Source organism: Pithys albifrons, chromosome 11 (genome assembly GCF_047495875.1).
Source record: "Pithys albifrons albifrons isolate INPA30051 chromosome 11, PitAlb_v1, whole genome shotgun sequence".
Classification (NCBI taxonomy): Eukaryota; Metazoa; Chordata; class Aves; order Passeriformes; family Thamnophilidae; genus Pithys; species Pithys albifrons.
The window spans coordinates 10,295,752-10,318,095 of record NC_092468.1 but is presented as its reverse complement, the minus strand read 5'-3'; the positions used below and the strand labels follow the sequence as shown (position 1 = coordinate 10,318,095).

The window sequence follows — 22,344 nt, the reverse complement described above, 5'->3', positions numbered from 1 at the left end:
GGTTAGTCCATTTAGGCTGTTAGTAACTTTAAAATATAACATTGACAGTCATTCAGGCTTTTAGGATTTTGCTGAATGAAACTCTGAAGAAACAGCAGTAAAAGACTTGGTTTGTCTGATTGGTCTTTATAATTTGGATTTAATCCACAGCTGTATCCAAGTAGGGCTCCCCCACCCTCCCGGGTGCCTGCCAGGTGCTGCTTCCTCTGCCGATGTACTTCAAACTTGAGACAGCTCCATTGTTTGGAATGAGAATTGTATTTCCTTTGTGCCCTTTATCACCCTATATTTAGTATTTTCTTGTTACTATGGTTTCTGGAAATAAATTGGATGACAGTTGTTTTGAAACCCAAATCTATATACAAACAAGTTTGTCTTGGTAGAGTTCTTACTTTACCAGTAAAGGCTTATTTTCTGATGTTGGATGGAATTTTGTTGTCTTTCTTTTTCTTTTCCCCAGGTAAAAATTCTATTTGCATGTAGTGTTTACTTACTTTTTAAAATCTGTTTCACTGTGGAGTAATACTTGGCCATATGTACAGTCACACTCAAATGTTACTTATTTTTGTAAGCATTTATACTTTTGCCCTGACCCTCATGCATGTGCATTCTTGTTTAAGACCATGCAGCAAGAACCTTGCATTTCCCACATATAACATATTTTCAGTCTGTAGGCAGTGATCCGAGTGAAGCATTTTTTCAGTTCTTTTTGGCTGGCTTGATGTTTTATTTATAGGACCTTGTCCAGATGCTGCGCTGTGTCTGCCGTCAGGTGGGCACTGTCGAGACACTCCCCCCCTGCTGGCTGCCCCCTGGCACCCTCTGAACTCTGTCAGGTACCAGTTCACAGCTCACAGGCAAAGCACTGAGACACAGGAAGATTAAGGCAGAAAAATAATTCCCTCGATGTTCTAGTGACTGTGCATGTTTGAGACACTCTGACTTCCTCCTCCTCCTCACGAGAAAATTTCATGTAGAAAACAGATGGGGTAGATGTTTTATCTGTTTTCTATGAGACCAAGGCAAAGTAACTTGAGTAGAACTACATGTCAAATTAAACCAAGAGCAGAATTAGATTTTAGGTCTTTCTGCATCCAGCTGGGTGCTTGTCCACCTGCCTCCAGGTTGTCTGTCCAAGCTACAGCACTTTCTTGCTGGCAGCTTTTGGGTATGGCTGATGCTTTGGATATCAGTGGTCAGGTGAAGTGCTGGGAAGGGGGAAATGCCGTGTGACTCCGGGGGAATCTGTGGCAGAGAGAGAAGGTAAAAAAGTCGGTCGAATGAGTGAAAATTACTAGAAACTAGAAATAAATTGTGAATTTATGTGGATGCACATGAAGATACATTCTTATTGAAACAAATTATGCCAGATGTCATAGTCCTGTAAGATTTGTTATCTTGCTCTACAAAGCATTAATTTGTTATCACCCTGAGGTTGGTGTCTTGGTGAAAAGCTAAATCTTTGGTTAAGTTATTGTTTTCTAGTCCAGTTTCAAAGTGGGACAAACTCTGCTGTTGCTTTTTGCCTTTTGCCAAAGACCTTCTCCTTTCACTTCATTAAGGCACAGCCTTTATTTTGTTTTCAAATGTTATTTCTTCTGTATGGTAGTTTTTGTAGTAAGGCATAGCAGTGTCAGAATAATGGGTGCTTTGCTTCTACCTTGGCTTTTGAAACTTCTTGCTACACTTTTGCCAACTTTATAATATTTTGTTTGTTCTTATCCTCTCCCCCCTCTGTTCTCTTGGCTTGTTTTTCACAATGTGTTTTCCAGCATCTCCTTATTAACCTTTTTTGATATTTAATGCACTGTTGTTGTGAATTGAGGAAGTGTTTCATCCAAAATCACTGCAGAACTTCCTTCCCAGGCTGCTGCCAGACATGCTGCAGACTTGCTACTTAATTTGCACTGGCAGAATTTCAAAGTGAAGGTCAGCTGGCCAGGTTATCCCCCTGTGGGCCTTCCGTAGCCCTTCCTTTTTAATGCCATTTTTCTTCTGTCTGTTCTGTGTTTTCCTCTGGTTCGTCCATTGAGAGGAAAATGGCTCCAGCAAAGCTGAATGGTGTGAATCCTTCCTTGCTTGAAGTTGTAACTCTCACAGTTTAGCGTGTATCATGAGAACAATTTCAAGGCAGTTGAGACTATTTATGTAGAGGGTTTTTAACATGTTGTCAGAGAAAAGTAAATCTGGCAGAAAATGAGCATTATAAAGTCAGGTCAGAAAAGCACAGGAGAAAGTGGCTATGAAATTGGGCAACTGGAGTGGGGAACAAGCCCACAGTGCCAGAAAGGCATGTGAAATAGATATTCACAGAAGAATAATGAAAATGAATGTGCAGGAGCTGAGATTTGTTCTGCTTATATTGCACTTCTATGCTTTTATGTTACATGTTGCTGAGCTCCACTGCTGGTGTAATGTAGTTGATATAATATGAGCACAGCTTCAGTGCACTCAAGTTGGGTCAAATTTGACAGTGTATATTTAAATTGCCAACAAGCTCGGGGGATGTGTGAGTGCATCCAAAGGCACCCAAGTCATCTGCTTCCCTAGAGACAGAGCACTTGTAATGATTCCCAGCATTGGTGGCTTTTATTGAATTGCAAACTGCCATAAAAGTAATTAAAATAAAATCTAAGAAAGCTCTTTTGAAAAACAGATTGCATAATGAAGTTGTTTCTGTATTTCCCTCATTAATACTGGTCATATAGGGTTATCAGTTTGATAAATACTGAGCAATGTTTTTCTCTTTGAAAGATTCAGCCATACCAAGTGCACTTCACCATTGCTTTCTTGAACTGGGTGTGGGTTACTGAGTCATCAGGGGAAGTGTGAATGCCCCAAATTCTTCAGGGTTACACTGAGACCTTGGTGAACTGAACAGTGCAAATGGCAAAATGATGAATGATCCCAGTTGCTGAATTTGCAAGTTTCTTTGAGTCTTAAAACCAGAAGCAGCGTAGTCCTGTGAGGGCTGAAGTTACTAAGCAGGTGATGCACATTTAGGGTTTGATTTCCCTTCTCATTAGTGCAGTCTGGGGACGGGAGGAGACCCTGGACCAGTAGTGGGTTTGGCTGAGGGATAACAAACACAACCAGTACTGCCACAGGAGTGTTAGAGGAGCTTTATGGGACGATTTGGATGAACTTGAAGTACTGATCTCATGAGATCCCTGACTGTGTTGGTAACCATAATTTTCAGTCCTGAAACAAAGGGAGTTTCTCTTCATTGTAAGCTGGTCTCAGCCTTTAGTTTGCTACTCAGCTGAACTATAAGTAAAGGAAGGGCAAAGATGCAGGTCCTCAGTCCTTAGAAAATTAGAAGCAACAAACGTGAGAATCCCATTTACAATGTTGCACCTTCTATTGAGAGGCATTTCCTATGTTTTGCATTTTGGGAAAAAACAATCAACCAAAAATCTACAGTCTGTATCTTGGATTTTTGTACCTTTTGCAGCTGTTGGACAGTTGTTTTGTTTTACCACTTACTTAGCTGTATCACTACAAGAAAAGTTGTAGAATTTCTTTACAAAACGTACTATTGAATTTAAGCTCTTTCTTTCTAGATTTAGTCGTATCTTTTTTCTTTTAGTCTTCCAAAAAATGAAAAACTCATGAACTTTTTTTTCCAAAATTGAAAAGATGAAATATTTAATCAGAAATTCATTATTAGCGTAATCAGTCCTGTTCAAACCCCTAACTGCTCCTGATTTTGGGTAATAGAGCAGGAGATCCCTTTGATATTTCTTCTATGTCGAAACTTTGTGAATTCCTTTTTTCAGTATCTTATACCAGTGCAGAGCTGGCTCGTGCCCTCCTCTTTTTAGGTGGAACCAGGCAAATCCAACCTCCAGCAGCTTCCCTTTCCCGTGCCAGGTGCTCAGGGCAGGCAGTCTGTCCTTGGCTCCCTCTCTGTGGCAGCGCCTTTCTTGCTGACCTCAGTGATGGGTTTAGTTTTTCTTGAATGATTTAAATCAGGCTGACATGCTGTGAAGCTGAAATCAAACATACGAATTCTTTACTGGGCAGAAGCTCATCCAGAGAATGTGTTTGGTTTAGTTTGTGCTTTCCCACTGTACTTACATCCCAGGAAATGGGTTCTTAAATGCAAAAACCTGGTCTTCTGCTTATCTTATTTAAAGTCTCAGAATTGTGGGGTTTTGTCCCCCCTTCCCTTTCTGGGGAAAAGAGTAAAAACTCTTTTGTTGATGAAGAAGAAAATGGGGTGAAAATACCAATTCCAGTTACCCTGCCTGGTAGGAAAGGACTTGGTGAAACCGAATCGTCTGTACTTCCCCACTTATGGCATTCACAGGAAAGCTGAAATAGGCATTTTGGGGTACAAGGACGAAAAGCTTCTCTGTTAAATGTAGATTATAGCCTGTCAAGTTAAATAGCAACGTGGTAATTACTTTGTTTGGTTCTGTTTGGAATTCCTTTTGTTAGACTCAGGCTGCAATTAACACACTGGAGCAGCCATTGTTCTCTCCTGCATTCCTGTGCTCTTTCAGCGTCCCTGTGAGTGGGGAAATGGCTTATTTGCATCTCTTTGAAAAGAAGTTATTTGAGCTAGCTTAAATTTTGGTCGATGTTTTTAATTTATCCGAATGAGATACTTCCTGTATCTGTGAGCATTAGGAACGCCAAGAACAGCGTAAACAGGCAGTGCTGCTGCTCCTCAGTGCGGTGATCACGGAACGGGCTTGGACTCAGCTTTTGGGTGGGTATGAACCGTGTCCTTAAATTGGTGATGCCTCTGCCGCTGTCACCAAACAAGAGCTGTGAGTTTGTCCGTACGTCTTAATGTGTTTATTTCATGTCGGGTTTCTAAAGACACTCGGTGGTACCTGCCCAGGCTGGGGGAGTCCTCCAGAGTATGTTCATAATGGCTCTTCCTTTGTTTTGAGCTTTTGTTCCCGAGGTTTTTATTTTTTACGAGGTAGATCTGTTCATTATGTGTAAATCACTCACAGGATAAGATGCTCTATACGATCCTAAAATAAACAACAAGTGCATTTACTTCTAAACCCTTGTATTTATAGGTAGTAACTATGACAGTGCGTCTTCAGCCAGTCCTTGTTCGTGGTTTCAAATGAGCTGCTGTGAAACAGGTACAGTTCTGGAGAATACGTTTGGATTAGCAAAGTTGATGGCAGAGTTGCAAAATTATCCTTCTTTGGTAGATTTGGGAAAAAATCTGTATTTTCTTGATTCAAGAGTCATCTTTTCATTGACCTGGCTCTGTCACCTGTAGAGTTGTTTCCTAAACAGAATCCAGTTGACACTGGAAAAGTGTCACAGTGTCCTGAGCAAGTCTGATGTTTGGGAGCCGCATTTTGCCCTGGCATGTTAATCAGTGACAAAGTAGTTGCATTTATTTGACTTGTTTTGAAATGAAATGACCCTTTGGAAGGGCATTTCTATTGGTGTTTTAGGGATAAGACACATTATTGGCTCTAAATAGTGAACAGAAGTTTAAATTGGCTACTGGGCAGTCTTTTGCTTGAGATTTCCCGTTTGTTTTTTTCCTCCTTGATTACTTTCAAAGAGAATAGATTGTAAGGAAGGGCTCAGGATTACACTTTAAGTGTAGTTTAGCAACACATCTGTGTTATGTATGAAAATTCTGTTAACTTCAGGAAGGATCTATTAAATTGTCTAGACAATTTGCTCTTAGTTCAAATTTTAGGTTCTCTTCTCCAGCTCCCTAATAATGGAAATAAAATGAACTATCAACTTATTTTTAGTTACTGGATTTAAGGATGGGATTTCAGCTGTAATAGGAACTGCAGCTAGCTGTGGTGTATCCATCCTGGACTGAGAGATTTGAGAAGGAAGCTTTGCCAGCTGGAATGTGCATCAGTGTTATCTGCATGTGTGTTGTAACAGATGTTGAGCAGAGACTACTTGTTAAAGGTACCTTGTGGTAACTTTTAAAGATGCTTGTTTGTTTCAGTACATTTTTCTTGCATCACTAATTTTTTCCATAAAGTCAACCACAAACTGTATTATTGGGGATTCCAGCTGAAACTTGTGGTGAATAGGAAATAGATTAAACACAGGTTTTCCCTTTTCTCTGGTTGCCAGCAGTGATGTCAGTAGTTTTAATGATCTTACCTCAGCTCGCTGCCGTCCTCACACTCTCTATTAAAACAGTTGTCTTCTGCTCTGTTTTGTGTGTTGTTAAGGAAATGCTGAGGGCTGTAGGTATCCAAGGCATTGCTTCATTTCCAAATAAGGTTCTTCCGCCTTGGAATATACTGTAATAGTTCACTGGGGAGAGAGGAGATTTGGATTGTTTTGTCAGAAATTTAAGAAATACTCTTTTCAAGTCCAGCAAAGAGCATTTGTGTGCTAAAACTGAGGATGACACTTTTGGCTATGCATTAGGTGCAAATAAGTATTCCCTGAATCCAAGGCCAATTTCCAGTGACCTTGGAGGAGCAGCTTTGCTCTGAGAATGGCTGTTTCCTTCACATCTTTGTGCACTCAGACAGAACAGGCACTGCTGTACTGTAATAGTAGCACGAGTTGTCATTCTTGGTTACATAATTCATGTTTTATGGAAAGAGATTGGGTATGAAAACAAATAATTGCAGTCAGTAATTTCAGATGGTCCATAGCAGAGTCTACTTGTGTTTTTCATTCACGAAATTTGAAGCAAATGAAAGCTACCAGTACATTTTTAGGGAAGGGTGACAGATTTCCCTGTGGTACTGCTGCAGATCCTGGGTGTGTAAGTACAAACTTGAAACTGCTCCATGCCCCTGTGTCCTGTCATACCTTCAGCTGATGTTTGTATGAAATGCAGCCTCTACCAGGTCATGTCCTACATGATTCAGGCTCTTCATCCTGTCTCAGACTCTCGGATATTTCAACCTGCTGTGTTTTTTCACTCTCTTTACACATGTGCAGGACTTCAGTATATGAGTGCTTGGGTTTCTGTAACTGGGTTTCTGCAATATTATTTGCTTTGCAAATTCCTCCAGGAAGTGTTTTGGTTTTCCAATAGACTTGTTACTCTCTTTCTTCCTTTGCTCTTCTGACTTTGGAATGCAGGAGTGAATGCCTGCTCTTGGTGGTTGTGGCGACTTCTTGGGCATATTGGTGAGGAATTGGGTGGGACAGGCCATTTTGTTCAATACATGATGTATTTGAGTTTAGATGACCTGAATACTGGTGCAGAGGTGTAGTACTTGGCCCTGATACTACAAAATATGTATTATTGATGTACTTAAAATCTCTTAGCAGAACAAAGTCTAGCGATGTAGAAAAGCTGTTACTTGCTCTCCTTCCACTTGCCCTGTCAGTGCAAGGACTGTGGGGCCCTGCTGGTGGGTACCCAGCTGTTCTCTGGCCCTGCTGGATGGGAGCTGGGTGTGGAACACCCACCTCTGATATGCAGCACGCAAATCATGCTCCTCCGTGTAAATGAAGCCAGTTTCCCTTTGTTGCTTGTCTTTATTAATAAAGTATGGGATTACTGGCTAATTTTAGGTCAAACGTAGTTGAAAGCTGTACAGCTATGTGAGGCTGTATATAGATATTTGGGTAGGAACATTCCAGTAGATCGCAATGTGAGTGCAGTAGAAAGTTGAAAGTAAATAAGAGATCTGTGAGATAATTCTCCAGGGAGTTTTCACAGCATACCACACATCATTTGCAGGGATAGGCTTTCCTTTCACTTGAAGGACCACACAAAGTAAATTCTGTTTCTTATGCAATTAAAGAATATAGGACAGGAGGTCTTTTCAGTTTTTTTGCCTCAACATGTCTATGGGAAGCCTTTATTTGTACTGAGGAAAATGCAGTATTTACCATCTTTTCAGGAGCATAGTTAATATCAAATATAGAAATAGACACACTTTTATGTGAAATCTAAGTCTTGCTTCAGCACATTTTAGGTGAAACTCCTGAAATGTAAATGCTGGTAGTCCTCTAACCCCAGTCAGAACAAAAATGGTATTCATTTCACTGGTGTTCTGTTCAGTCCCCAGTGGGTCTGGCTGTGTGTGACTGGGGCGGGAGGAGAAGGGGCCCTGGTCTGCAGGGGCTCGAGGGTGGCGGGATAGTGGCACTGGTGGGAGGAGGCTGCTCTGTGTGTGGCCAGCCATGGGAGCAGGGGGAGGCAGTCCCGGTGCCCCAGTGTGCCACCTCAGCCCTGTGTCGTGCAGCAGGGACTCTGCTCCCCGCTGGGGCCGGAGCCTCTGCACCGGCACTGCCGGCAGGACACGAGGCTGGTCGGCACCGAGCGCGCCCCACTGTGCTCTGTGTCCCTCCTGATCACAGCCCTGGGACTGAGGAGCTGCTGCCCCTAAAAGTCGGTCCAGAGGACTTGCTGCCAGAGCCAGTGGCACTGTGTGCTGGATCAGGGAGGCAGCAGCCAAGGGATGAGAACTGGTGGGTCAGGCTCAAAGGCAACTTCTGGCATTCATCCCCCAGTAAACTCACGTGGTTATCAGGGTTGCAGGACCTTGTCATTCACCCAGCCTGCTCAGAGAGAAGCAGGATGTCCATACATTTATGGACTTCCCCAGAATTTTCTGGATACAACTTTTTTTTACAGCTTGTATGTCAGTAGGGAATGGTAATGCTGCACCCCAAATGCTCCATTCCTTGGTCATCCTTCTCATGCAAGCTGTGGGCTTTGCAGGTGGCCACAAAACCCTCTTGTAGGGCCTGACATCTAATGAATCTTTCTTGTAGGCGGTAAAAACACCTCCAGCAGACTGGTGTTCTGAGCTTTTCTTTCTCTTGTCACAGGAACTTGTCAGAGTTAATCAGTATGGACACTTAAATTGTTTCTGCTTAGGTGAATCTCTTGCAAGTTTTAAATGTGTTTCTGACTGCTTTGAATTTTATTGCCAACATCTGTTTTAAATGCTTTTGGGATCCACATGCTTGAATACAGTTCAAGTGTGTATGCCATAATTTTTCAAGGTACTAACACTTTCAGTTTAGATGATAACTCTTTTAAATAAATAAAAAAAGAAGGATGGGAAGGGAAATAATTACAGAAAAGCTTTTAAAATCCCCATGATGCTAATTTTCCTTCTCTTTCAATTTCAGAACGATGACCTACACAACCTCAACAAATCCTTTTAAACTCATGGGTATCAAGACTATAAATGTTTCATGCTATCACAACTAGGACCTCACCTCCTCCTCCTTCTCCTCTGTAAATGGGTACGATGCATCCAATTCAGTTTGTTTACTTCCACAAACCTCAGGAGTTAGTTGACTGAGCTGCACATCCTGTGTTGTGCCAAGCAGAAGCACTGTGACACCTGGACAACGAATCTCTGACTTCATCCTCTCCCAGAAGGACTCAGCTGGCCACATGAACTGATGTGCCCACCACTATGTCATGGTGAGAGTGGGTATTTTACTAGCACATTTACACAACTTCATTTGCTGCTGAAAACCTGTATGACAAATCATCATTGTAAATTATTACATACAAACTTTAATGTTGGTTGAAGAGTATTAAATATTTAACATAGGTTTTGATTTATACATGTACTTTTTTTAATGAAAATGTAACTTTTCCTACAGCACATCTTTTTTGATGTGGAACTGAGGTATACTGTATTCTGTTGTAAACAGAGTGGGAAACCTGCTTAAAACAAGGCTTCTAAGAATAGAGTAGGGTACTATTCTTGTTTTAAGATTGTAATTCAGAAAATAATATAATATGAGTCATTGGTCTCTGGGCCTTGATTGTACAGTCCTATTTACTGATACTATCAGTTGTAAGATAACCCTGATGTTGAGCTGAATTCTTTCCAAAAGAAAAATAATTTTGTACTCCTTGTAAAATAATAGTCTGTATTAACTACAATGAAGACAAACATTACTGTACATGGTATTTACAAGTGTCAACTTGAATTCATCAATTGCACAGGAACTGACAAAAAATCAGAAAAAAAGAAATCAAAGTCTTCCATTGTATATATTGTAAAGAAGAAAAACAAAAATACAACCAACAGAAAACCACAAAACAAAGTGAAAACAAAAAAGGGTGAACTTTTCAAACTGACTCTTTCCCTGGAATGAAAATGTGGGTGTTTGTAAATTCTGGAAATCTCTTTCTATATGTAATAAACTAGATACTGTTTTATCTGCTGTTGTGGTTTTGGTTTTTTTTTTTGTTTTCTTGGTAAGCTGTCTCAACTCAAATTGTCCCTCCATGTTTCTGTGATGTTTGCATTGTGGCTCATTGAGAACATCTGTGGACCACCACAGCTTCTTAAGAATGAAGTGTAATTAGGTGTACCAGAGAGTTGCTTCCTTGCATTATTTCACTAAAGTCCATGTTTCAGTTTTCTGGAGAATCTGCAGGATACAGCCCTCCTTCCACTGAGGTTGGTGGAAGATCTCACAGCACATGAAATCACTTGGAAGCCATAGGAAGACTTCAGCATAAAATTTAAAAAGAATTGCTCAGATGATCATCTGGAAATCAGTGCAGAAGGAAGGATGAGGAAGAATTCTTCTGTGAATCTTCTTTGCTCCACTCTGGTTCTATGCAGAAATTCTTTTTTATATAGCATATGCAGAGTCTTAATTCTTTTGGGAGCTGAAAAAATACTGAGATAATGGATTTTCAAGTAAAATGTTGTTGAAGTGATAATTGAACTTGAAGCCATGTCAGGTCCCTGTTGGTCCCCCCTGCTTCTGCAGAGCAACTACATGGACCAGTGAACATTCAACAAATTCTTGTTATCAGGAAAAGGCAGGCACTCACAGCACCAGCTCTCCCTGCAGGAAGGCTGTCAGACCCTCAAAGAAGGGTTTTTTTCCCCTGGGATGTTGCTGATGTCTGGGGTTAGGCTGTGGTTAATGCAGTGTCTGTCCCCTTCTGACTGCAGTATAGGCAGAGGGGCATTACATGGTTCCTTTTCACCTCTCCCTTTGCTGGAGGCAGACCATCCCCCAGCTCTGCTGGTATTACTGCACCTATAAAACCACTCCAACCCTCAGAATAGTCGCTTAAGAAAGGACTTGCACACTGCAATCCTTGCAGCTCCCTGGGACCAGCTGCAGGAGTGGTGCTGACAGGTGAGGAGGCTGCAGCCTGGGAGGGACCTGTGCCTGCCCAGGGTGCTGCCTGGGGAAATGGTGGCCCTTGCTGCCAGAGCAGTCTCCTCCCATAGAGCCTGACACCAAGCAGCAGCAGACAAGAGGCTTTGCTTCTTTTTTTATGTTGGAAGGGGCAATTCCATCTGGAGTAGCTCACCTGTTACTCTTGATGAGCGTTGATGTGGATTTTTCCAAAGAACCATTAATTTCTAAGAAGGCAGGACTTGCTTTAAAAATAAAGCCCCATGCATCAGACCAGTATTTAAATTTCTAATTTACCTATTTTATCTTGAGCTTCCTTTTTTGTTGGTTTTTTTTTAAGGGAGGTTTTATTGCAATGAAAGCTTGCATATGTTCTGAAGTAAAAACTTAAAAACAACTCACCTCCACCCTCTTTGCCCACAGTTTTCTCCAGCTTCATGAATTTAATGTTCACTGTGTATGGTTGCTAAATATTAGCCTGTGTTGATGTTAAAAGTGGCTCAGATTGAAAAGTATTTAATGTCCATTGTGCTGTGCACTGTCACAGGTAATTTGCACTCCGGCAGTTACTGAAATCACAGTTTTGGAGGTGCTGAAGCTGCTGTTAAACTTTAAAAGGCACTATTTAATCCTGGTAGGAGTATTTCACAGTGACATGTCTATGAAAAAATTTTGTTCATACAACAGGAATTCTAAAAAACTGTAGGAATTGGCAATGGTCATTAGCGGAATGGTGGGAGGAGGATAGTGCTGACCTGGTTTCCTTTCATGTTAATAGTAACACAGAGCCAGAGAAGCAGCTCGTTAAAGATGTTTATGTTAATCATTATTTTTTCCTCTGTAAAGTTAAACATGCCTGTTCAGCAAATGTTTTTAAAAGACTTTTGAAGCAAAATGCATTCATAACCAAACCTGAAACTATTATTGCATAGAGTTTTATTCTTATAAATTACACACTTTAATAAATAGACTATTATGAAGCAAACCTTTTTAAATTAAAGCAAAAATGCCTCAAAGATATGGCACTATACTATCATATCCTTTTATGAATTCTTTTGTGCTGTCTGCCACAGAACAGATTGTCATTTCTCTAAGTTTCAAAATGAGCACATGGGATCAGTCCTAGATCAGCTGGTGGAACTCAGATGCTTGGGAGTTTATTTTGCTTTTAATTTTTTTCAAGTAGGAGTTTCTGGTTATTATTTGAGCTCCTTTCTGGCTCTGTTACTGGGACAGCTTCAGCTTTCAAAAACTCTGTACTCTGCATTTATTAGTGCTATTGGATGAAAATGAATAGGGTTGGAAAAATTGTTTGAAGCCATCTCTAGGACAACAAGGAGCATTTATACGCCAAGGTTTTGCAAGGATTGATTTGTTCAAGTTCAGTTTGATTCCGAGTTGATGTGTACATTGTGGAACTAAATAAATCTTTGTCTTTCTAGTCTTTGCTATTAACCTCTTCACTTAGTATTTAAAATGTCATATGTCTTCCATAGTGTTGTTTTGGGTTTTTTTCCATCCAGCAAAAGCACAAATCCAGAAAGAAAAAAGGAAACGCAGGCCATGTTTATAAGAATATTCTAGTGCTGTAGTCTTTGTGCGTATTCAAGAATTAAACCCTGTGTCCATCTTGCTCCCAGCTGACTCCCAGCTAGAGCTGTTTTCATACCCCTGTGTCACTCTTGGGCTGGGTGAGGAGCAGGATGTGTGCTATTTCAGTGACATCCCTCCAGAGCCACAGGTGAGTGCAGCGGGATGAGCAGCTCACATGTTTGTTTTTGAAATGCTTGGCTGGGTCTAGTAGTTGGTAGCAGCTAAAGGACAGCATGTCAACTGCTAATTGAATCAACCTGGGTGGATGTTTGAGCCCTTGTTCTGCAACTTAATTCACCTAAGCTAGCTTGGTTTAAAGAAGCAATACTGAAAAAAATGAAGTTAGGGCACATATTTGCTCATCTCCTGTGTGACCTCAAGCGCATCTTTGGGTGCAGATGATTTTTTGGATTTTTTTTTGGTTGAGATTTTTGTTTGTGTGTTTCTATTCTTCAGCCTGCAAATCTTGAGGCTGCTTCACTGGTGTAAAGTGATGGTGTTCAGCCTTGTCCAGTTCACCTTGTATTTACCCACCTAGTAGTATTTGCATTGAATTGTGACTTTGAAGATACCATAAATAAGTTGTGAACTTACCAGATGCCTGTATGGAGAATGGAAAAGAATAGAAAAAAGTTCGGGACTTGCAGTTTTGTAGAAAATCTCTTTTCTTTTGTTTTTGTATCTTTAAGGTGATACTATTTGCCAAAAAGATGCAATGAGGAATTTGTTGTTTCCAGATATATGGTCTGAAAACTTTGATATGTGAGAGGAAGAGGTGGAGGCTAATCAATGACTCCTTGAGAAAGCAGGAGTTGTGCTCACTTCAGTATTTAAATACTTCCAGGTTGAAAGTTTTGGTTCTACATTTAGAATAGCAGTAAGGGGATAATGAAACGTGCCTGCAGTTGGCAGGTTCAGATGTAACAGAAAACAACCCAGGAAGTGCATCTCTACTGTGAGACAGTAAAACTGAGCCCAAGGCCTCTCAGAGGGAAGGACTGAGCACTCAAACACCTTCTGACTTGTAAAAGGTTCTGTGCCATTCTGGACTCCTGATGTCAGTTGGTAGAGGGTTTGAAAATCGTAACTTAATGTTACCCAAGGACTATGGAAAAGTAAGTGCTGAGAAATCCCAACAGTGCCCAAGCTACGGAAAGGCTCTGCTTGGTGCTATCCCTCTGACTTCAGGGATTCCCAAAACTTCCAGTTCTGCTGTGTTAGAATACCTGATAGTTGTATTTGGGGATGTACAGCAGGATAATGGAATAAAACCACTATGCCTTCTGTAGATTGAATGAGTTGAAACATGTTGTAGATTGAACATCTCGGAGAAATCAACTTAGCTGTAGGCAGGTGAATCAGAGCAAAGGGAAGTGGAGTTACACTGTGTCATGGCTTGATAAAATGGTGCTACTTTTTCAGCCACTCATGGGCCCAGCTTCTGTCTGTGGAAATTGAAGTGCTGGTTATTTAGACGAAAAAGACCTGACTGGAAAACTCGCCTACTCTACTGTTTGTAGAAGACAGAGTGTTGCAAGGAAAAACCATTAAAGCAGTAATGCTGCTACAAAATGGATAAAAAATTAAAATATCAGATAATATCTTTGATATTTTTATCAGTAATCTTTAAAGAAGAAAATTCTGACTTACAGCTCTGTTCCTGTCTCTCTATCCAAAGACTTGTGGCATTGCAGTACATTGCACATGGCAGTCACAGTCCATGCTTTTATACTTTTATTTTTGAATTTCAAAATCAGTGTGGCTCCATTTTGCTGTTGGCTGTCATGAGTGAACCCTCCTGGTGTGTCAGGGGTTTTCTCCTCAGCTGATTGTGGACAGGGCTACTGTCCTCTTTGGTTTCTTCATCACCATCATAGTTCTCTGTTTTTCCACTTTTTTGAAGATTAACTGAAAGAAGAGATTGTAATTTTAACTATGAATTTACTGTTTTACCTTCACCTGGTGATTGAGAGCAACAACAACCCCAAAGATTTCTGGCACATCCTGATTGTGCTGTCTGCTTGACAAACTTGACACTGCTTATTCCTCGGGCCGTGTCTTTTGAAGTCAGGGACAGGTGGTTGGGTTTTGTTTTTAAAAGGCTGATGGAAATACAGTGAATTCCAGTTCCTGTGGTTGTAGTCTCAGTCCAAAACATGGACTGAGCCCTTGCAGGACCAAAAAGTAATTATTTGTCCTTTAAATGAGTAACTTCAGAGAAAAACTGTGTGTTCTAACAGCCTTTAGACACTCCTGTGGTTTCAGTGAGCAGGGTTTGATTGTCCTTGCTCTGGGCAGTGCGAGGAGCTGTGCCCTGGCTCTGCAGCTGGTCCCTCCTGCCCAGCAGTCACTGCTGTCCTGCCCAGCCACTGTTACCATGAGGTCTGGCTTTCCTCAGTCACATGGCAATGATGGGGCTCCTAATCACAGTGTGCCCTTATCAGTAGCATGTTTTGCATGAATTTCAGCTGTTTCTCAGTGCTGTGACTGCAGAAATGTGGCCTGCTGGTGAGTTCATGCAGCTGCTGGCAGCCCTGCAGTGCATCTCCTTCATCCACACTGCTGGTGCCACCTCAGCAGGATCCCGCAGGAAAAGGTAAGCTGAAATTCCCTTTCCTAGAAGTGCCAGGAAGCCATTTGCCTGGATTTCTTCCATGTTAGGCTTTGTGTGAAGTGGCCTGATAATCTGTTGGCTCATCACCAGTCTCCCAGTCATGTGGGTAATCCTGAGGGTTGTCATCTGAGGTGAGAGATAAGGAGAAGGGTCTGAACATGACACATGGATGTGAAAGATCAAGAGACTTCTGCCTGCTATGTTATTTTTAAAATTAGAGCTAACAATGAGACATGAGTGAGCTGTTCAGTTTTGCCTCTTCCAAAGCATTGTATGAATGTGAATAAATCATGTAGCTCCTTAAAGGAAGTTCAATGTCATAAGGATTCTTTGGGGGCGAGGGGAAAGAAATTGTGATTCCCTGCCAGTTTTTTTGTCTGATAATGAGAACGGTGCACAGGTTGGTGTGGGAGTATGTTGTGCACAGGCTTCCATAAACAAACATCCTGAGGCACACAGCAAATCAACACATTCAAGGTTATAATTATTGTTTAGTTGATACCCTGTGTTAGAGAGCAGAGAATAGATGTCACCCTTCCTCCCCCAGCAAAATGTGAAGGAGCTGAAAGCTGGGTGGTAGGCTCAGACTTGGGCAAGGACTTATGCAGGGATGCAGGGGGTTAACAAACAGCCACCAGGGACTGGGAAAAGCCACAACTGTGATCTTTGCCCATGGAAATGGCATGATCCAAGTGGAGCTTGGATGTTGAATTTAACCTCACCCACATGATTCTGTCCTGGCTGGTCTTACCTGATCTCTGCTCAGCAGGAGTGATCTCAGGAGCAAGGAGGGCTCAGCAGGGAGTCACTGCTGTTGTGACCCTGCCAGTGGCCCTCCCTGTGGAGCAGGAGTGCTTGGAAAGGTGATGTGATGGCTCTGCCAGGCTCAGGCAGAGCCTGCACCCAACCCTGCTTGGTGGGAAACAGCTGAATGCTGTTAGATACTCCTCCCTATGCACGGAGTTCTGGGGTACAGTGGTAAAGTACCTGAACAGAACAGGGGGTGATTAGGCTGGTCACAGAGGCATCAGAACATGTCATGACTAAGTAAATTCCTGCAGTCTATCTAGTCAAAGTGGTCCTCTTTTTCAGTTTTATAATTTATGAATATGTTGCTAGGAATAAACACGGGACTTGTGTGCTCCAGGCAATTGTTTAAAGCTCTGTCTTGCTCCTGTTTCACTGCATAACAAAATCCCCAGCACAGATGGTAGTCAGGCCAGAGACAAAGCTTATAGTGAATTGATGGTAATTTGTTGGGGTTTTTTTTAACACATGGAGTTAGATTTTTGTAAACATTTCTTTGTTTGTACCTCCTTGTGTACAGAGTATCCCCACCTGTGTGGAAAGTCTGCCACTGCTACCAGAGTGACTTGACCTAGATTTTAAAGCAAAAACTGAACCCAGGAGGTTTTCAACTGTAGGCTTACATTTTTTCTGGAACTGAACTTTCCCATTGGCCTTGATCAGGGTCTGGAACGGGTGAGCCGAGAAGGGAATTCTTGCAGCTCAACCCCGACTTTCTGATCCAGCTCACATAATTATAGTTTAGCTACTGGCCAGTAGCACAGCTCTGGGCAGCATCAAAGCATTCTTGTACAGCGTTTTGAACCTCTCCCAAGGAGCCCTTCTGTGGTGGCTGTGCAGCAGCGCCTGAGCCCACCCCGAGCTGTGCCGTGCCCCAGGCCCGCAGGTTCCATGCACAGACCCGGCTCGGCCCCGTGGGAACTGCCCATCCATCTCTCAGAGAGCAGAGTTGTAAAGACCGGATCATTTGCCTGCTCGGACACTGTGGCATCCATTGCATAACTGCACTTCAAAAGCTGTCTGGAGCCCGTGGCAGCTTCCCAAGCAGGATCTATCCTATCGGCTCATGCATCCGGAATGGGCTGTGTCAAAAGCTTTAGCAAATCAATGCCCACAGAAATGTAATTTGTCTTTAATCAATTTTATTGTTAAAGAGGAAATCATAGATAAAAGCTTTAGGAGTACAGAAAGGAAAAATTTGATTTGTAGGGAGCTAATTAATTTGGTTTTAAGATGTGTTTTTTTCAGTGCTTTGTTGGAGTGTAGCTTGTTTAGGGAAACCAGTTTGCTGGAAGGAAAAGACGGTGCCCACAGCAGTGTGTTTCTCTGTACAGAGGTTACTGCAAATTATTTGTGCTTGTTTTCTTCTTTCTTGAAGGACCTAAAATACACTCAAGTGTAGGTGTGTTCTGATTCCAGAGAATAAAAAAAAAAGCCAAAAGTGAATCAGGTGAAACTGTAGAAAATAAGGAAAGAGGAAATGGGGAAAGCATCAGTGTGACTGTGTCTAATAAAGTCTGTATGTATGAATGTGGGTGTGTAAAACCAACAAATGCTCCAACAGCACTGACTGCAAGTTAAGCAGAAGTCACTAATTGCTCTTGAAAACTCCTATTTTTATCCCACACCAGCCTTAACATCTGTATTTGGTAGGTGTTTATTCATTAGTTAATTACATGAAGTGATGTTTTTGTGTGGGGTTCAAGTTGTGGTTTCATTTCTGTCGAGCTGAGAGATTCACATGTTCTATGGGATGTGTTTAAAGTTGGATATTCATCTGTTCGAGGAAATGTTGAACTGTTTGTGTTTCAGAGGATGTTAAATATTCACCCAGTACTCAATTTCAGTAATAGACCTGTTTCTGTGAAGTGAGCTACAGTTCAGCAGTTTCTGCTGAGCCAAGGTGAGTCTGGAGTTCCTTTCCTGCAGGTGATAGCCCACCTGGGGCTGTGTCCATGGAAAAGAGGCCCTTACATGATTTGTGCTTCTATAGCAGGCTGCTCAGTAAATTAGAGAATCCTATTGGTGTTGGATTTGAGGGATATCTGCTCTGGAAAAGACAAATACATATAAATCTGCCTACCTGTTTAGATGATATCTGAACGTCTACGAAATTAGGAGGCCAATATTCACATATAACTGTAGTCATGCATAATAGTTCCTGTTCCATGTACAATGAAAGAAATGAAATAATTAAATTTCTTCTGGATGTATGTAAGATTAGCTGTCAGTCAGCTGTGAATCTGAGCATTAATTTTCAAATGCTCTCCATTTCCTAGTTTTCTATCAGCTTGCTGCTGCTATTCTTAACTCCTGAGCAGTCAGCATTTGGGTTGGAGGAACATGGAAAGTAGATATTTGGTGTCTGTGTTTCTTATTGAGGACAGCTTAGTGCTGGAGAGGTGCATGTGAATGGCTTTGGGGAAAAGCTCTGTGAACAGAAATTGGAACTAAGCACTATGCATTTTCTATTTATTGCTTTTAAAGCAAGTGAGATTTTTATAAAATTATTGAAAATTAATGTGACAGACATAGAAAGTATCATTATTTCCAGCTTTTGGAACTGGCCTGATTTCCACAAGTGCAAGGCACTCTCAGATGCTGTTTTACTTTGGGCTCTGATGTTATGGCACATTTCTGAGAACCAAGACATTTGTTGCTACTTCTAAAACAAACGTCTTAAAGTATTCAGGTCTATAAAAAGCAATTAATACAATTCACAGATATTGTGAATTATTTGCAAAAACCTTGTATTTTCAGGAGAATTATTACAATTCTTACAGTACCATTAAAGAGCAACAAACCTATGAAAGAAAACCACAAAAAGCGTGTTTGCATAAACTATCATACATCGTTCAAGGATTTAAATGTCTTCTTTTTATTTGAGTGCCATTTACAGTGTTTCTTCTGTTTTGTTCTGTTGAAGGGAGATAGTGCTGATAAAGAAACAGCTCTCTCCTCCTCCTTCTTGTTGTGAACTCTGCCTTTAAAAGTGTGTGTCTGTGCACATACATGTGCATGCACCTAAGTAATAATTTATAAAGAGAGAGAGGGGGAATGCTGTGAGAACTGCCTCAGTAAGTTTCTGAACTTAAGTGCTGACTGCTCTTAAGAGTTATGACCATTCTGTTCTATGATGAGCATTGCTGTGGGCTCATATTACTATTCTTTGTGCTGTATATATTTCCTTGCCTTCTTGCAATAGAAAGAACTCCTGCTTTTATTGTAAGCATTTCCAGTTTGTAACAGATCAGCAAACCAGTGTTGTTTCTTTGGCAGGGTGAGGCCATCAAAACCTGTCCTTTATGGGTCTTTCCAGGTGATTTACTAGCTATGACTTACCCTTCATGTCACACTTGAAGTTTCATCAAAATAATTTGGAATGTACTGGGACCAAATAAATGGCATAGGATGAAGTATCTGTTTGCCAAGATAACCACAGCACAACTTGCCAAACCAAACATTGTTAGAACATGGGTTGACCATAATACCTATCTCTGAACTGAAGTGGGAATGGTTGCATGGGAAAAAGTTTGCTCAACAATATACAGGCTCATAGAGCCTACACTGGAGAAGAGACAGCATTCTTAGTTTCAATAAGTTCAAACTGCAGCCAGTTCTATGGCTTGTGGCTGATCTTTATTATGTGCTATGCTTGCAAATTTGGCTTTTTTTTTCTTTTTTACTTTTAAAGTGTTATCTCAAGATAATTCCTTTCTTCTTCCTCTTTTTTTTTTTTTTTTTACCTTGCTTCCCCCATTGCTGGTTTTGAGGACTCATTAGAGAAAGCAAACTGTGATCAAAGATTCTTCTTCCATTTTGCCTCACAGAACATACTGATTCTTTACTTTGTAGTGTTTGGGTAGTTTAGCTTGAAGCATCATTGCAGCATTTGAAGTTATAAAAAAATAAAGGTTTCATGGTGAGATTATCGGAAAGAAAGGGGGAAGAGATCATGTAGACATTGAGCTTATCAGCTTTGCATTCAGTACTGGTGGGAGATTCCCAAATTTAGTAGCATCACCTAACTAAGAACAGCTCATTCCTTTTAAGTGGCTTAAGGGCTGAGGCTCTCAGAGGCAGTTTCAACACTTTTCATAATGTACCTGAAGTTTGTACTAGAGTTTTTTAGTTGTGGGTGAGAATTGATAGAGCAGGGTAGACTCTTCAATATTCAAACCTTGCCAGTACCACAGGAAAAAACCAGCACAAGTTGATGGAGCCAATGCAGATTTAACTGAAAAGTCTTCTCCCTTCATTTTTGTGCATGTAACACTCAGGTGGGACAGTGCTGTGAGAAGGACAGTGCGGCAGCAAAGCCATGGGAACAGTTTGTCACCCAGGGATGGCACTGCAGGAGTGCAGGGGCAGAGAACTGATCAACGGGATAAAAGGGAGTAAGGAGTCAGGGTATGTTCTTTTTCCTGATAAACACTGTGGAAGCTTGGCTGTTATTTCTCCTTGTTCTTCAACAAGGAGATCTATGGATGAACAGCAGTGCTGGGATTTTTTTTTCTTCCCTGTACACAGTTTGTTCCAGTAGGTTCTGAAGGGGGAGAGGGGATGATAAAGCATTAGACTGCTGTGTTTCAGCTGGCCTTTCCCTTTCCCTTAGAAAGCTTTTCTATCGAGGATCAGCCAAATATATGCCATCTTGCTCATGAATGTGTCTAGTGTTTCATTTTGTCCTTGGTTCAAATTCTCAAGTGTTTTGAGTTTAGTTTGTTTCTAAGCACCAATGCAGCTCATGTTTTGTTCTTCCCATAGTTTCCATCACACTTGGACAAATTTTGACTAATCCTTTCACCATCTTTATTGTTACTTGTCTCTGTGTTACTGCTTCTCAGCTTGTTATTTAATAGCTGAAATACTAGGACATATAAGAACATGGGAAATTACATATATCACCCAGTTGTCATGTTTGGAATTGTAGCAGCTCTGTTGCACATGATACAGTTGTAAACTAAAACTTTCCATTGACCTGGAGCTTAGAAGGATATTCTCAGTGCAGTATTCGCTTAGTCAGTTTTGCTGATCTTGATATATTTTTATCTATTTATTTTTATATATCTATTTATATTTCTTTTTATATTCTTATTTCTTATAACATTTTGCTGTTCTTAAGTAAAAATCCTCTATAAAAATCCTAAGTAAAAATTTCTCAGGCATGCCCTTGCCTTTATGGGAGGTGATGTTTGTAACCATTCGTGAAATGAAGTGAAAGGTTTTGATTGTAAATGGATGGGCAAAAAATACACAAAATCCTAGGAAAGTTGACTTTTCTTGATACCAAAGGAGAAAGGAGAAAATGATACCTTTCAAAAATGTCTGTATCTGAAATAATTCAGGATAGGAAGGTTTTATGAGACCTGTCTTTATAAATTCTGGGATTGATCCTTTTGTATCTTGAAAATGTAACTGCAATCAAGAGAAAAATTAAAGATTATGTAGTTTTGATAATGCAGTACAGAGCTAATTTTAGTAACTTAGAAAGCTTGTCAAAAGCACTTGCTTTCCACCAGGACTAGCACATTGAAGCTGACACGGGATTTGATTCCAACCCAGTTTTGAGTCATGACAGGCCCAAGATATCTTTTTAAAAATGTTGAGATCACAAATGCTTTCAGATTTGGTTCAGGCTTTACAGGTAAGTTCTGTCTTGGCACAAGGTCTTGGAATTCCCCCATGTTGGTGTTACTTGGCTGAAGCTGAGCCAGCTTTGGGAGGGAAGGGCTGCTCAGGCGTCCCTGGGAGAGGCCATTGTCTCCTCGGGATAAAGTGATAGATATTTCAGCAGCGCTTTGAAGCTGTGCCAGGCTCCTCACAGGGCTGTGAAATCTGATACCTCCGCTCTGGAGCTGCTGGGGAAGTACAAACTGTAGTACTTGTGGAATTCATTCACTGACTTCCAAACTCGAGTCTGGCCTGGGAATGGAAGAAAGGGTTTAAGAAGAAGGCGGAAAAAAGACTTCAGTAGTATGTGGCAGTTAACTGTCAACTTTGGCATCTTTTCAGATTTGCAGCTTTATGCTTTCTAGAGATAAACTGTGACTTTTCCCTAAGGATTGGAGGATTTCATTTTCCTTCCTACTGAAGCTGTTAGGATTGTGTGACTGCAGGAGCTAAGTGAAGTGCAGAACTATCAGCAGGATGCCTGCCCTGCTCTTAGGTAGTTAATTTAAGGCTGCAGAACATTTCTTGCAGCTTGTTTCTATTTACATTAGTTTCTCAGTATTTTCCATTTGTAAAGCAGATCAATAGGGTCCCTC

General features: G+C 41.1%; 1 protein-coding gene across 1 annotated transcript in view; it reads left to right on the top strand.

Annotated features, from left to right (window-relative positions):
• Positions 1–10,117, top strand: part of IRS1 (insulin receptor substrate 1) — a 50,310-nt gene extending 40,193 nt beyond the window's left edge. Inside the window, exon 2 of the mRNA XM_071566622.1 lies at positions 9,067–10,117. The gene's annotated coding sequence lies outside the window, so the exon portion shown is untranslated. The remainder of the gene's footprint in view (positions 1–9,066) is intronic.
• Positions 10,118–22,344: the final 12,227 nt, after the last annotated feature.